Here is an 11,386-nt window from a genome sequence, read left to right as displayed (position 1 = left end):
GGGCCTTAATAAATAGAGATCTCTCTCACAGTGATATTAGGAGGAACCTTTGAAGTGGGGATCCTAGCCGTGCACCTGTAAAGACAGAGGAAGTGTCTCAAGTGAAGTGGGGATCTAGCCGTGCACACTGTAAAGTACAGAGGAAGGTTCTCAGGTGAAGTGGGGATCCTAGCCGTGCACACTAAAGTACAGAGGAAGGTTCTCAGGTGAGTGGGATCCTAGCCTTGCACACTGTAAAGTAAGAGGAAGGTTCTCAGGTGAAGTGGGGATCCTAGCCGTGCACACTAAAGTACAGAGGAAGGTTCTCAGGATAGTGGGGATCCTAGCCGTGCACACTGTAAAGTACAGAGGAAGGTTCTCAGGTGAAGTGGGGATCCTAGCCGTGCACACTGTAAAGTACAGAGGAAGTGTCTCAGGTGAATGGGGATCCTAGCCATGCACACTCTAAAGTACAGAGGAAGGTTCTCAAGTGAAGTGGGTCCTAGCCGTGCACACTGTAAAGTACAGAGGAAGGTTCTCAGGTGAAGTGTGGATCCTAGCCTTGCACACTGTACAGTACAGAGGAAGTGTCTCAGGTGAAGTGGGATCCTAGCCGTGCACACTGTAAAGTACAGAGGAAGGTTCTCAGGTGAAGTGGGGATCCTAGCCGTGCACACTGTAAAGTACAGAGGAAGTGTTCTCAGGTGAATGGGGGATCCTAGCCGTGCACACTCTAAAGTACAGAGGAGAGTGTCTCAGGTGAAGTGGGGATCCTAGCCATGCACACTGTAAAGTACAGAGGAAGTGTCTCAGGTGAAGTGGGATCCTAGCCATGCACTCTTAAAGTACAGAGGAAGGTTCTCAAGTGAAGTGGGATCCTAGCCGTGCACACTGTAAAGTACAGAGGAAGGTTCTCAGGTGAAGTGTGGATCCTAGCCTTGCACACTGTACAGTACAGAGGAAGTGCTCTAGGTTGAGAATGGGGATCCTAGCCGTGCACATCGTAAAGTACAGAGGAAGGTTCTCAGGTGAAGTGGGGATCCTAGCCGTGCACACTGTAAAGTACAGAGGAAGTGTCTCAGGTGAAGTGGGGATCCTAGCCGTGCACACTCTAAAGTACAGAGGAAGTGTCTCAGGTGAAGTGGGATCCTAGCCATGCACACTGTAAAGTACAGAGGAAGTGTCTCAGGTGAAGTGGGGATCCTAACCATGCACACTGTAAAGTACATGAGGATGTGTCTCAGGGGAAGTTCTTCAGACTGAAACCCTGATGAAGACTGCTTGCTGTGGAAACCTGGCAGCTTTTCTCCTTTTCTTAGACAGACTCCCTGGATCATTCAGAAACCAGTTCAGATGTAGACCCTCCCTCCCTTATCACATACCTACATCACAGACTCCCTGGATTCGATCAGTTCAGATGTAGACCCTCCCTCCCTTATCACATACCTACATCCAGACTCCCTGGATCATTCAGACCAGTTCAGATGAGAGCCCTCCCTCCCTTATCACATACCTACCTCACAGACTCCCTGGATCATTCAGTACTCAGATGTTAGACCCTCCCTCCCTTATCACATACCTACATCACAGACTCCCTGGATCATTCAGTTCAGATGTAGACCCTTCCTCCCTTATCACATACCTACATCCCAGACTCCCTGGATCATTCAGACCATTCAGATGTAGACCCTCCTCCCTTATCACATACCTACATCCCAGACTCCCTGGATCATTTCAGTTCAGATGTAGACCCTCCCTCCCTTATCACATACCTACATCCCAGACTCCCTGGATCATTCAGACCACGTCAGACCAGTTCAGATGGAGACAGAAACATACAGTGCCTTCGGAAAGTATTCAGGCCCCTTCTCTTTCTCCACGTTTTGTTACGTTACAGCCTTATTCTTAAATGGATCAAATAAATCCTCATCAATCTACACACAATGCACTGTACATCAGACTCGTATGCCCAACCACATACACACACACACACACACACACACACACACACACACACACACAGCTCCATCCTGAAAATGTACCTCAATCAGTAGGTCCTTGTGCTTGTTTTATTGTTCCAACTAGCCTGTCAACAGAGGCACGATAAGGGTGCTTTGTAATTTGGGCCTGATGGTTTCCAACCCTCTAAAAGTAGGGGATGAAGTTAACACGACAAGGGTCGAGCTCCTGAGGGAGTCTCTCAATAGTCAGTAGGGCACAACTTATATCAGAACATCAACAAGAAATGTGATATCTAGAATGTGGGCATGAGAGCCTTACCAATTCTATGTGTTCCATTTCTATCTGAATATTGGGAAAAAGTGTAGCCTACCTTGAGAGTAGGTTACAGTCCTCAGAGCTGTCCGTAGGGTCGTAAAGCGTGATGGATCGTAACGGCGAGCATATCGGCTTCAGGTGCAAGTAGACGAGGGGTCAAAGGGAGCGGCTGTGTGAACTACAGGGTAGCAGGGGAACTGATGGTACCTCTGACTGTAGGGTCAGGAGTTCACCTCACAGGTGGGGACATTATAGCTGCGGTTGTTACTCTTCTCTGGACATAGCAGGGGTCGTGAAGGACCCAGTAGGTCCATCGAAGACCACTTCCATTTTGGAATATGAATTTGACTCTTAACTAAATAAATGTTGCACCCCACGATAGTTGACTGTCCCAACTCACAGCTTTCTGTTAACTTTTGTTTTCTCTCTTTTTGCCTCCCCCCCGGTCTCCCTCTCTCGGTCTGTCTGTCTCTGTCTGTCTGTCTGTCTGTCTGTCTGTCTCCTCCCCTCTCACGTCTCCCTCCCTCTCTGTCTGTCTGTCTGTCTGTCTCCCTCCCCTCTCACGGTCTCCCTCTCTCTCCGTCTGTCTGTCTGCTGTCTGTCTGTCTGTCTGTCTGTCTGTCTGTCTGTCTGTCTCTGTCTGTCTGTCTGTCTGTCTCTCTCTGTCTGGTCTGTCTGTCTGTCTGTCTCCTCCCCTCTCACGGTCTCCCTCTCTCTCCGTCTGTCTGTCTCTCTTTCTTTCCTTCTCCCTCTGCTCCTCCATTCTCTGTCTTCTCTCTTCAGGGTAAATTCCTCCAGACGATGCAGTATGCGGCCACTGGTATGTCTGTCTCGTGAGGCCATAGAAGCCGTGGCCAGGGAGGGCCTGGCCTGCTGTGTGCACATGGAGCTGGAGGTGGGCGTCAACACACACACATTCACATAGCCAGCAGCATCAAATTGAAAGGCTAATTTTCTCTATACTGTTCTCCCAGGGCGTGTTCAGTCTGAAGAACAGCCACTTTGAGCCGCGTTACATCCTGATGATCCCCACAGACAAGGAGCAGTACGGCAGGCGGCTGAGGACCAGAGCTCTGTACACCCGGACCCAGAATAGATAAGGCTGTAGCCCGCGTGGATACATACGCCCTGATCAACAGAGAACGCCCAGGCTTCTTCGACAACGTCATCCCCTGTGGTACGTAGCTGATGATGATGCAGACCAGTATATGAATATAGATACAGTGGGGGAAAAAGTATTTAGTCAGCCACCAATTGTGCAAAGTTATCTTAAAAAGATGAAGAGGCCTTAATTATCATCAATAGGTACACTTCAACTATGACAGACAAAATGAGAAAAAACAATCCAGAAATCACATTGTAGGATTTTTTATGAATTTATTTGCAAATTGGTGGAAAATAAGTATTTATTTAGAAGTAGAACACAAACTAATTGCTCAAATGCTTTAAGAAGGAAGAAATTCCACAAATTAACTTTTAACAAGGCACAACCTGTTAATTGAAATGCATTCCATGTGACTACTCATGAAGCTGGTTGAGAGAATGCCAAGAGTGTGCAAAGCTGTCATCAAGGCAAAGGGTGGCTACTTCGAAGAATCTCAATTATAATAAAATATGTTTTATTTGTTTAAAACTTTTATGGTTACTACATGATTCCATATGTGTTATTTCATAGTTATGATGTCTAGACTATTATTCTACAATGTAGAAAATATAATAAATAAAGAAAACAACCTACTCCATTCCAGGGTTGTCTCGACTTTTGACTGGTACTGTAGTTGCATACCCATGTTGTCTATCATGGTTTTAATGGTTATTGTGATGGTTTTCACTCCATAACCAACTAAAGCTTTCAGAGTTGACCTGTGTCCTACCATAAAAGAAACAAAAAATGTCTGGCCACAACCAAAGGTGCGTTCCTATTGAAACTACCTTCAACTGTCCAGTGAAAATCTTACTTTTAAAAGTTCATGTTCTCTTACCCAATTAATATTGTTGGCGTGTCCTTGATTCGTATTTGTGTCCAAAGCATAAATTAGAGAGAAAAAACCCCACCTCCAAACTGTATCTCAAACAGACCATTTAAAAAATGCTTGCTATTTACTTACCGCTAATATAGCCAATCAGTGGCCTACTCGCGTGAATATTTTTAATGACCGGTATACGCCACGCCATTCCAAACCATAAAATCAGGCTTTTTAACATACTTAATTACCCATCTTTTGGAAGGAAAACTATTTCACTAATATTGTAAAAAATGATAGGTCATATTTCTGAGATATCTGGAAACTCTGGACAGTGACTGTTAAAGAGATTTATCTAAAGAATCGTGTGTGTGTGTATGTGTGTGTGTGTATGGTGTGGACACGACAGATGGCGAAGAAAGATACGCAGACACGCTGTACTAATGTTATGGGAGATTATTTTAATTGTCGTGTGTTCAGATGAGCCAGTGAGGCATACAGAAACCCTGAGGCAGGTGGTGAAGGACTATTGGGAGTGGAGAGCAGGGAGGAGAGGACCAGAGCACCACAGACACCCCAGACAACACCTCCACAGGTGGGTTTGTGTGCATTACAGCACATAGTGGGGAGAGCAAGTATATTGATACACTGCCGATTTTGCAGGTTTTCCTACTTACAAAGCATGTAGAGGTCTGTAATTTTATCATAGGTACACTTCAACTGTGAGATACGGAATCTAAAACAAAAATCCAGAAAATCACATTGTATATTTTTTGTGTTGTTGAAACTCTGTTTATTAAGTTTTACAGACAAGACAAAGCAATACAAAAATAATATACTCAACTAGAAAAAATACAAAATAAACATTTAAAAAAAATAGCTCTTAAAGATACCATACTTTAGACAAGTTAAACACACCGGCAGAAGGCACAAAGGTTAAAGGGCAATCTATAGTATAGGGACAGAGCAAACACCTCACCATTGTTCCCTGAAACAGTCAGGGAGGGTGGAGGAAATGCAACCACTCACAGACAGTCAAGCCACAGACCAACCATTCCACTGGACCAAAAATGAAAAGTTTACAATGCTTTAAAATAAAAAATGAATAATAATATTTTATGTAGGCGTGAACAAAATTTAAAAATAAAAATAAACTGGAAAAACAAGCTCACACCTTAGTCTCTGCCCGGGGCAAGATGAACAAGGTCCGCAGGTCCACAATCAATAAGGCCACATCAACCTTAATGCCCCCCCCCCCCCCCCCCCCCCCCCCTCCCCCCCCCACCCCCACCCAGAAAAAACACAGAAATGCTCATTCCAACCCCTAAGTAAGTCAGACCAGGGGGTCCAAATACGGACTTATTTTTGGTTTTAATGAATGCCATCAGAGGATGGACTGTTTAAAGTAACCCGAGAATGGAGCCCAAACCTCATTAAACATTCTGGGTCCCACGTGAATTTAAATTAAAAAATTTCTAGTTGCAGAGAGCCACCAACACATCTCTCACCCAAATATTAAAGATGGGGAGCGTGCCTCTTTCCAGTTCTGTAGTTAGCCGTCGAGCTAAAAGAGTTTGTTATAAGAACGTGTTCCGACTGGATTCTTGGCAGGGTACCTATGGCAGTACTCCAAAAGGGCTGTAAGGGGAAGGGGATCTATAACCGTGTCATATATATCAGAGAAACATTTTAAATATTGAATTCCCAGAACCTGACAGTTGTGACAGCGCCCAGAACATATGCAAACAGTGTGGTGGTTCAATTTTACATCTGACACAGGTAGGGATCAAAATCAAGAATATTCTTCAAGTTCTGGCCCCAGACCAGTGGATACGGGTGAACCACCTTGAATTTGAATTGGCTGTGTCTAGTTGCTAAAAAAGGCGAATGCACCCTGCGCAGCACAGATTTCCCAGGTTCTTCCCCCAAGTTTCCTCCCCCAAATCCTTTGCCCATCGAGGTCTTTAAAGGCACCAAAGAGGGTTCTGTAAGTCATGAATGATTGCATTATACATCTGAAATTACGCCCCTAGGGAGCTTGTTCAGCTCCAAGATGCTCTCTATAGCTGTATTCGCAGCCTGATGGGGGAAAATTCAGCTGTGTTAGCTCTGACAAAGTTCCTAGTCTGGAGATAGCGGAAAAAGTGGGATGGGGGAGTTGAAACCTTTTCCTGTAGCTGAGCAAAAGAGGCAAAAGTATACATCAAAAGAATAATTGGGCTAGTGAGGAGAGGCCTAGTGAGTTGCCAGATGCCAAAAGCCCATCTTCAAAGAGAGGAATAAATGTTCTGATTATTGGCCTGATAAGAAAAGCCTCGGAGGCCAAAGGCTAACGGAAACGGGATTCCAAATTTTAAGGATGCTTTGACACATTGCGTTGACACACCTTTGCCTAGGGGGACACTGGGGAGAGACGGCACAACACAGAAGAAAAGTGCAGCAGGTTTACACGATTCAGATCCATCGGGGACCCCAGAATGGTCTGGGCAGTAGATCAGTCTGCAGCCAGTACAGGAAGGGCTCATAAATTTTGCAGCCAATAGTATGTCTGAAAATTTGGTAGAGCGGTAAAACCCCCCAATGACTAGGCTTCTGTAAATGTTTTTTACCAATCCGTGGTACCTTGCCATCCCCAAATGAAATGCTATGAATGTTTGAATCCAGTTGAAATAAAAAAAAATTTTGGAATAAAAATGGGTAAACATTGAAATAGATATAGAAATTTGGGCAACACACTCATTTTAATGACATTAATGCCTTCCGATAGAGAAAAGTAGCGACTTCGCAAAAAGTAAAGATTTTTCAAACTGTCTGCTAGAAGCAACCAAGGTTTTCCTGAAACAGATTTGAATAGTTTCCTTGTCATTTAACTTCCCAAGTAGGTTGAATTGATCTCCGGACAATCCTAAACTGAGAAACTTGTAAAAGAGCACTTTTAAAGCAGCCTTGTTTACAGGAAAAAAGCTCACGTTTGCCTAGTTCAGCTTGTTACCCTGAATTGATCCAAAACCTTTTAAGAACAGTAAGGCCGGGCAATGAGGTATCAGGGTAGAAGATAAACAAAGGAGGTCATCCGACATATAGCGAGACTTTTCTGCTCTGAGCGTCCTAATTATTCCATTGAATGGATCATTAGAGCGTAGTGCAATGGCGGAGAGGTTCGATTGCCAAAGCAACAAACAAGGGGAGGGTGGACAAGCCCTGGCTGATCCGCTGCAAGGGAAAATAGTCAGAGGCAAGTTGTTAGTCCGTACGAGCCAGTGGGGGAAAAATAAAGAATTTTATCCACGCAATGAATTTGGGATCCAAAGCCAATCTATAAAGGGTAGCTGTATGTAATCCCACTCAACGCGGTGTCAAACGCTTTTCTGGCATCAAGTGAGACCACTACCCTCTGGGTCCTCTAGCTGGGGAGTACAGTATATTCCTAAGGCGGCCCTAATATTGAAAACAAATGCCTATTTCTCACAAAGCCATCGGTCAGAGTGTATTACTTGGTGCAGCGAGGCCGCCCCCCTTCCTAAGAATACGGATGGCTAAAAGCTTGGCTAGAAATTGTTTAATACAAGTTTAAAGCGAGATTGGGCTGATAGGATCCACATCCAGCGGGTCGTTTGTTTTTCGTTTAATAGTAATGAATGAAGCCTGGATAAAGGATCCAGGCCGGTAGCTTTGAGGTATTAAGGCACTCTGCAAATAGTCGAGACCACGAATGGGCAAAGGCAGACCAGAAAAACGTTCCTGTAAAATTCGGTTGGAAAACCATCCGACCGTGATTTACCACTTTTTTCATTGCGGACATGCTGTTGCAATCTCCTCAGGTGTAAATTCTTCTCTAGACAAGTCATGGGTGTTGTATCAATTGAAGGCATATTCAGGCCATTAAAGAAGGAATCAATCAGCAAAGGTGAGGGGATTCAGAGTATATGCGCAGAGTAAATGTTTGAATTGATCATTGATCTCTTTATGTATAAAACTGTGTGGCACCAGACGGGTCCTTATTTGTGGGATTAAACGTGAATTGCCTCCAGATTTTACGGATCTGATGTGCAAGGAGTTTACTGGCCTTGTCGGCCTTGTTCATACACTCTGTACCGATCGCAAGAGAACTGTTTCAGCTTGCCTCGTTCGGTAGGGAAAGCTCATCAAATGGCAGATTGGAGTAGTTGGCGCTCTTTATGCAGATCAGAGGATAGGAACCGTAGCATACTTCTCATCCAATGGGCTATGATTCGCTCAGGTCCGAAGTCGCTGAGATGCGAACTCTGTTTGGTTTGGCTATATAAAAATAATTTGGCCACGTAGGTATGCTTTGAGAGACTCCCATATGGTAGAAGGCAGGATCATACCTGGTGTTTGAATTAGTTTTTCAGGAATAAGGTGATTTCAGAAGAAATGAAATGACAACTCCTTATCATGAGAGTAAAATGGGCTTGAGACGGCCATTGATAACACATAGAGGTCGGTGGGAAAACTCTAGTTCAAGCACTAATTGGTGAATTCAGAAATAACAATACTCTGTAACAGTACACTGCCGAAGGTTAGGCAGAATTTTTGTCCAAAAAATAAGTAATCAATCCCGGAGTATGTTGGTATGAACATGAGAAGAAAAGAATACGTCTATCTGTAGGATGTAGGAAACGCCAGCCTCAAACATGGCATATTCTGAAGAAAGGCTTGATAAGTAGGCACATTTTAGATGGGCCTGTAGTTGTTCGTGAGGACTTGTCAAAACTGGGACATTTTGCAGTTGAAATCCCCCTAAAATCAACAAATGAGGAAATCTAAATTGGGTATAGCAGACAAAAAGGAAAAATGAAACTTGTTCATTCCCAATTGGAGCATAAACACTAGCAAAACAAGAGGGTAGAAAACAGTTTACCGGTTACTATGACGTATCGTCCCTTAGATCAGCGATAACCTCAGAGCTACAAAGGGAGTAGCTTATCAACAAAATGGCAGCCCCTCTTGATTTACTATGAAAGTTTAGTGGAACACTTGACCAAAACCCAGTCCCTACGCATCCTTAAAGTGCTCACCATCCTCAAGTGAGTCTCTTGTAGGAAATGCATATTTGCATTCAAACCCTTTAAGTGTGTCAACACCCTCTTAACGCTTCCACTGGGTTATTACCCCTTTGATGTTTCACAAATGTTTACTTGATCGCATTGTTTCGGCCCCTCTGGCATTCCCGTTATACAACCCTGTCAGTAGAGGCTAGAATGGAAAAAGCAATGAGCGGCCCAAAAATCCCAGAATAACTTGTCTCAGAGTAATAATGTACAGTGGTAGATGTTTGGAAAAAGTTACAGGGAAAAAAACGAAAAAACAGAATGACAACATTAGAACTGAACAATTCAACCCTCCCCCCACCCCCCTCGCCCATCCCAGACAATACCCTCCCCAAACGAGTACAAGCCTAAATAGAACATGTTCTCTTCGCACAGTAGTGTCTGTGAGGAGTGTTTTTACGGTCTTAAAACCTTAAACCCACAGTCCCGTCTTTAAAGTCGTGTTTTGGTAGTGATCAAACAGCAAAATAGATAATTTTTTTAATAAAAAAAATAAAGGAAAATCCCTTGTGCAAACGAAATTTAACAAAGCACCACTTGTAGATGTATATAATTATAGTCCAGTTCTTATAACAGGCATTTGAGAGAGAAAAATAAAGAAAATAAGTAAAATGTATAAAGGCTCTCAGCCGAAGACCTAATTGAGTAGGAAATCGTAGTAAACAATCAAAAATAATAATAATAATATTATATTTAATAGTTGTCTAGCTTGAATGCTGAGGACAGCTTACACCAAGACCAAAAACTACGTCGCTTGCGCAACGTTGAACGCTGCTGGGGCATAAATGACGCTCAGGAACTTTAAAATTGTAATGAGGACCCAAAAACGTGTCGCCGTCCGGGAAGCATTTACTGTTTACTGGCGTCACAGAGTCGGCTCAACAACGGATGCAGTAAACAAATGCCAAATATTTGAGTCACTGAACACATGTAAACAAACTGAATAGTTGAGCAAGACAGCTAGAAACACAGGAGTAAAGTAAAACCTCATACAATGAAATTAAAATATGAATGCTTGTAAGGCAAGCACACTAGATGATCAAAACATTTCATTCACATCAAATAAGCCTGAATGGTCACCAAAACTCCCCAAGCTATACAAAATTAGCATGTTGTAGCTAACATATGTACCACAGGGTACTTTACTAATCACACAGTTCGCAAGCAACAGTTGGCTGAACTAGAGCAAGTCAAAGACTTTCTTGATGTGACGTTGAATGTGAGAGAGAGCCTCATCCGGAGATTCAAAAAGTGTAGTCTTTATACCATCATGAGATAGCCATAAACTGGCGGAACGCAGTCCGTACTTCAACACCTGATGGTCCGAAGTATGCGCTTGGCCTGCCCAAAAAGGGCGCGCTGGCCCTGAAACAGTGGGGGATTATCCTGGTAATGGAGAAGCTCTGTCCTGAAAGCTCAGAGTGGTATTGCGGGCTCGTCGGAGAACTCCATCTTTCTCATGGAAAAAGATGCACTCGAAGAAAGAATTATGTCACGGGGCCTCCTCCCCATCCCGGCTTTCGGGCCGCAGCGAACCGTGGCACGAATCAATTCAGGGGCTTTTCACTAAGGCAAGACATCCTTCAGCGCCAAGAAACGAAATCCGTGGCGCGAGCGCATTTCCGCACATGACTCTGGGGACTGTACAAGTCCTCAGTTATTGCGCGAGGAGGAATCCCTCTAAACTTACACAGCTCTCCTTCACCTTTTTCAAATCTCGCAGCGAGGTTCACGTCCAGGGCCTCTAGGGATGTAGTTTTAAGTCGGAGACATTGTAGTGGAGGTCTCCAGTGACTCAATCGTTGTAGTGTGCGACGCCATGTGTTGTTTTGACTGAATTGTGATTGCTGGCACCGTCTCTTCCGCAAGGTATGGTTAGATTTCTGCTTTTTAAAGTAGTCAGAAACCTCCTATCGGGCCTCAATCGTAGCACCACCTCCGTTTTCATTCAACTATCTCAGAGCGTAGTAGCTTTGATTGGCCTCGAGAGATGTCATTCAGCGCCGCCAGGCCAAGCCGCACCCGGTAAAGTGTTCAGTCCCCGGGCCGTCAGGGCTCAGGATTTGAGGCTTCTTTCTATTATAATTAAAGACC

At 44.1% G+C, this 11,386-nt stretch overlaps 1 long non-coding RNA gene across 1 annotated transcript in view; it reads left to right on the top strand.

The window, feature by feature from the left end:
• Nucleotides 1-2,971: 2,971 nt before the first annotated feature.
• The window catches only part of LOC112073752 (uncharacterized), an 11,089-nt gene continuing 2,674 nt past the window's right edge, over nucleotides 2,972-11,386 (top strand). The window contains exons 1-3 of the long non-coding RNA XR_002894615.2: nucleotides 2,972-3,151; nucleotides 3,231-3,433; nucleotides 4,701-4,815. This is a non-coding gene — a long non-coding RNA (uncharacterized lncRNA). The remainder of the gene's footprint in view (nucleotides 3,152-3,230; nucleotides 3,434-4,700; nucleotides 4,816-11,386) is intronic.

The sequence above is a fragment of the Salvelinus sp. IW2-2015 genome, unplaced genomic scaffold (genome assembly GCF_002910315.2).
Source record: "Salvelinus sp. IW2-2015 unplaced genomic scaffold, ASM291031v2 Un_scaffold2352, whole genome shotgun sequence".
In the NCBI taxonomy this organism is placed as follows: domain Eukaryota; kingdom Metazoa; phylum Chordata; class Actinopteri; order Salmoniformes; family Salmonidae; genus Salvelinus; species Salvelinus sp. IW2-2015.
This window is presented reverse-complemented; position numbering and strand designations above follow the sequence as displayed.